Consider the following 6000-nt stretch of genomic DNA (forward strand, 5'->3'; position numbering starts at 1 on the left):
TGTTCAGTGACTGTGCTCTGAGGTGATAACCCACCTGTTGGAACAGCAACAGTCACACAGATCATTCAGTTATTTTCATGACCCCAGACCACAGCCACTTATCACAAGCTGAGTAGAGCTCCACCAGATCCCAGTGCAGGCAGCAGACTGTTTGATTAACTCTAGGTTGATCATGATGAATTTAGATTGGAATCTGCCTCTTTATTTATGGATTGTATTTTTGCAGTTGTTTTCCCTCTGATCTCTTTAAGCTGAGAATCATGACCCCTGCCATTATGACCATTCATATCCAATCACCTAACCTCAGAATCCAAGCTGACCTTGCGAGGAGGAATGACAAGCAGAGCGATAGGGCTGTTCTGGTATTAGATAAGGCCTCTTCTCCCTCCCTCAGCTTATAAAAAGGGTCCCATAAGCCGTTCTGTGAAGTCGAGCTTCACACAGAAATAGCCGCACTGTGTCCTTGTCTCAGGTGGAGCCGGGGACGAGGGGTGAGTTTGGGGTTAGGCTTGCTGTTGACAGGACGCAGAGCTGCAGCATCTCCGTTTGCATGCCCCAGATTAGCGCCCTTATTTCTGAACCACAGAACCATGTCACCCACCTGTCCACATCCCTCTGCTGCAGAGGTCACCCGCACATACACACACACACACCATGACACATGCTAATCACATACACATACACCATGACACATGCTAATCACATACACACACACACCATGACACATGCTAATCATATACACACACACACCATGACACATGCTAATCACATACACATACACCATGACACATGCTAATCACATACACATACACCATGACACATGCTAATCACATACACACACACTAAGACACATGCTAATCACATACACATACACCATGACACATGCTAATCACATACACACACACTATGACACATGCTAATCACATACGCATACACACACCATGACACATGCTAAGCCAATACACATACACAGACGCATGCATGTGCGCGAACACACACACATAATACACATGCTGTACGTAAATACATTCAAATTACACAGTCTACACACATGCTTATCATGTACTGTACACCAAGAGTTACACATCACGTTACGTACACACGTACACTTCTCTACCTGTCCTACCACTTACATACTGTACTATGTGTCATCACACGTGTCATACAGCTGAATATGAGCTGCCCAGTCCGTTGTCTTATTTGTCTTACGCTCTTAGAAAAAAAAGTGCTAGAACCTAAAAGGGTTCTTCAGCTGTCTCCATTGGAGAACCCTTTGAAGAACCCTTTTGGGTTCCATGTAGAACCCTTTCCACAGAGGGTTCTACCTGGAACCCAAAAGAGTTCTACCTGGAACCAAAAATTGTTCTACCTGGAACCAAAAAGTGTTATCCTATGGGGACAGCAGAATAACCTTTTTGGAACCCTTTTTTCTAAGAGTGAAGGTTGCGGCCAATTCTATGATTGTAACCAATAACCCTCGGATACAACTGCATAGTTCTCTGCTCCCCGCACGTTGCTGTGGTAAAAATTACCCAGTACAAAATTAAGTCGTGAATTTATCACACAGTTGGAGTTCCCATCATGATAAGTCTCTCTCTCTCTCTCTCTCTCTCTCTCTCTCTCTCTCTCTCTCTCTCTCTCTCTCTCTCTCTCTCCTCCCTCTCTTCCTCATATCTGTTTGTGTGTCTCTCTCATTTATTGCAGCTGTTAGGGCAGAGAGGGGGCAGAAAGGGGGCCCTGTCTGCCACACAAGCGTTTCCTGATTAGCAGTCATTAGTGGTTATTATGACTCTGCCTGTGTGTGGATCTCAAGTCCCATTTAAATGCTGTTTATAACCCTCTCACTGAATTATCCTCCATTTAAAGGAAATCATAGTGGCTTACTCTGATGCAGTGATGAATTACTGAATAAAAGTTCTAATTAAATGTGTTTTTTCCTGAGGTTGTCAGGAATCCTGGCAGCAAGTCTCTCTTAGCAGCTGTTAGAGTTCATCACAGTGCACACCATTTCCTAGTTTCAAGCAGATACAGAAAAGTTGGGAAGTTAACTGTGTGTGTATGTGCGTGCATGTGTGCATGCATGGTTGTGTTACGCTGTGCTTGTGGGTTGTTCAGGCCCCTCATGGACAACTTAACTAAAATGCTTTTGTTTTAACCCCTGCGACACACAACCCAAACTGCACCATCTGTTAAACCCCCACTTTATCACAGGCCCATTACCCGTTCATACAGAGTGATGTGTAAACATTTTGGAATTCCTCCATCCAATTAAGAGAGCCGTTTGCAAACCAGTGGATTGAGTTTCCTCTGCACTTACAGCACTGATAATGGAGACAGCTCTAAATATCCACTAATTAGCCAGAGAATTAGAGGCATCTGGGAGATAAACGCTGTAGCCCACTGAACGTGGCCTGGTACACAGCAGAACACGTCACACTGCACAGATCTAGAGGATTACAGGACACCCATAAACCACAGACAAATCATGTTCAGGGACAGAAGTTTGTCTTGACCCATGCAACCTGATCTTGTGACCTGACTCATGTGATCTGATCATTTGACCTTATCATGTGACCTGACCCATGTGATCTGATCAGGATAATCTCTTGACCCATATCGAGGATACAAGGAAGACTAATGAAGCTCTCGTCAAATATCTGAGCTTTCCCACTATCTGCATCTCCCTTTACAGTAAAACATTTACAAAAATAAGTTGAATTTGAAAAATACTTTTACTTTTAACATTGCAGAACCAATTTTATTGGTTTATTGGTTTATTGCTTTCCCACTATCTGCATCTCCCTTTACAGTAAAACATTTACAAAAATAAGTTGAATTTGAAAAATACTTTTACTTTTAACATTGCAGAACCAATTTTATTTCTGTAAACCTATGTTTACAATTTTTATTTATAAAATAGAGACAAATGGCTTGGACAAAATTATTGGCACCTGGAGCTAGTACTTGGTTACACAGCCTTTGGCCAAGATAACTGCAGACTAACACTTTTTGAACGGTGCCCTCCACCAACTGTTGTTTTCTGCTCTTGCCATAGGTTATGGACGCTATTCAGATCTGAACTCTTCATTGGCTACTCCAGAAAAGTCCAGTGTTTATTATTGAACCATTCCAGGCTGCATTTGATGTGTGTTTGGGGTTGTTGTCCTGCTGGAAGATCAACAACCTTCAACGCTGGAAGATCGACAACCTTTCAGAAGTCTCTAAAACCTGACCCTTGGCAACACAGTGACTAGGGTCTAGTTTCAAGGACAGACTCTTTAGGCATCTCACGGCCTACGTCACTACTCTAAAATACTAAATAGTATCTACTGTAGCAAGATGTAGATTATGGAGGTTATTTGCAATGAGTGGCTAGGTTGCATCAACTACCTTCAATAAAACCACTGCAAAGGTTTTTCCTGCTAACTTTGGTTTCGATTTGTGACGTTCTGGCATAAATGCCTCGTGATTTGTTGGGAGAGTCCCCGGATTTGTTGTCTTCCCTTATCGACGTAGGTAGTGACATAGTTCCTCTATGCCAAAGGAGTCCATCATTGAAACCGTACCCTAGTCACTGCTTTTGCTTAGTGTTGGGTTTACGAGACTACACAGTTTTTATCAAATGTAAACTTGTTGCATAATCCAATGTCTATTTGTCACGCCCTGATCTGTTTCACCTATCTTTGTGCTTGTCTCCACCCTCCAGGTGTCGCCCATCTTCCCCATTATCCCCTGTGTATTTATACCTGTGTTCTCTGTTTGTCTGTTGCCAGTTCGTTTTGTTTCGTCAAGCCTACCAACGGTTTTCCCTCTGCTCCTGTCTCTTGTTTGTGCCTGCTTTCTAGTTTCCCCGGTTTTGATCTTTCTGCCTGCCCTGACCCTGAGCCTGCCGTCCTGTACCTTTGCCCCACTACTCTGGATTACCAACCTTTGCCTGACCTGACCCTGAGCCTGCCTGCTGTCCTGTACCTTCGCTCCACGACTCTGGATTATCAACCCCTGCCTGCTTTGACCTGTCGTTTGCCTGCCCCTGTTGCTGTAATAAATATTGTTACATCGACAGTCTGCATTTGGGTCTTACTTGAAACGTGATTCTATTGATACATCCATTATTACTTTGTTCACAATAACAAGATCACACATTATAGGTATGCTCAGGGCACCCTCTTGAGAATTAAAATGATTAATGTTTAGCCCAATATGGTAAAGCACCCTTAATGAGAGTCTAGTTTGAACAAATACATTGTGGAAAACAGAACAAAACACCTTATACACCTCCTAACCTAGGCCTGACCTGTCCTAACCCCTCCCAAGCCAATAACCCAGGGCCACCTGTCTTGTAATAAAGAAGTCCTCTTAGCAATAGAAGACTGGACAAATACAGGGGTCTGTTTGTATTTTATAGATGGAGGAAAGTAAAGATGGGGGGGTTGAGGCTAACATGGCTACAGATAAGAAATTGGCATTGTTTGTTTAGAATCCTGTCCAAACAGAGGCATTAATGAATTGAGAGGTGGAGAGTCCTGGACACCTCACTACTGTCCTCATTAGCAGGCTTACATTCTCAGGGGGCAAAGGCAAATATACATTTATACATTCACTCCCCAGTCTGGCCCAGCGTCGCTAGCAGAAATAACAGTGTTGCACAAAGACCTGGTATTTACCCTGCTTTAATGGAGGTTGCCATGGCGTTTCACAAATTATTGTAATTACGCTCACCATGCGGGTCACCCATGGTAACCGGCTGGTGGAAGGGTAGGATGGGGAGGTTTGACTGGAGAGGAGGGAAAGTGATCATCTGTGATAAATAATAGGTTGAATTGCTGAATATAAAGCCCATGATTAACCAGAAAATGTAAAAGAGGGCTTATTCTTTAGGCTTACTTGTCATCGGTTAGGGCCAGGGTGGGAGAGGGCTGACCAAAACTACCAAGGGACAGACAGATACAGTATATAGAGACAAGAGCAACAAAGAGAGACAGGTTGGTTGAGCCCTTGTAGCCTTGCTCTGTTTTGTTAAATTACCTGGAATTCATTGCGGAGGTGTCTGTGTTCATTGGATTAGAAATTGACTGGTATAATTATGTAATTGGTAGAGCTTTATCCTCGAAATGAGCTGTCACCTGGTGGAATTGATTTATTTCCCTTCCCCACTTCTCTGACATCCTCCTTTCCAACCATAAATAACTGACTAAATTATATAGTCTGCAGTGCCATCATATGGCATCTTTCCATTTAAGTGTTGCCTGTATAGTAGTCATTAAACTTTCCCAAGAAAAACAACTATATCAAATGTCTATATACCCACAGCCTGGACTTACAGTTGAGTTTAGTTACCATTTTCTAGCATAAGGGACGTGTGAATCCGTTATTGAAGGCAGTGGGATTGTAGCTAGTGGTCAGATATCAGACATGGTAGGAGATGACCCAGATCAAATGAAAGGGAGAGAAACCTGCCACATTGTATGAGAGTTGAGGGGATCATCATTAAATACGATCGAGAGATTCAATTCCTCGTTTCATTTCATTCACATGGCACTGACTTCTCCTCTGTTGAGTAATTTGCCTCAATAAATATTTAAAAAAGGACAAATATTGCCCAGATCAATTTGTGTTTGTTCCGCTGGTTAACCATGAAAGGTGCATGCTGCTACAGCCATACCTAGCTAGGAATAGTGATTCATTAGTTGCGGTAGTGAGTGGGAGTGTCATACCAGTGTGACTTTAGCTCATTTTGCCAGGGGAAAGGCAGGTGCCAATTAGATCTGAGTAAAGGTTCTTCTATACATGCACTTCTGTTATAAAGTGTATTATGAAACCCCCATCACAGGACGATCAGCCCCACTCCCCCCTGCCCTGCCCACTATCCTGATGGACTAAAATTGCTCCAAGTAGACGGGATTGATTCAATGGTTTCTACTGATTTTGAAAGAAACCTCTGGTTTATAATGATACTATTCAAGCTGTTACAATGGATACTGATTTGAGATAGACAGTTGA

Source organism: Salvelinus alpinus, chromosome 24, assembly GCF_045679555.1.
Source record: "Salvelinus alpinus chromosome 24, SLU_Salpinus.1, whole genome shotgun sequence".
NCBI lineage: Eukaryota > Metazoa > Chordata > Actinopteri > Salmoniformes > Salmonidae > Salvelinus > Salvelinus alpinus.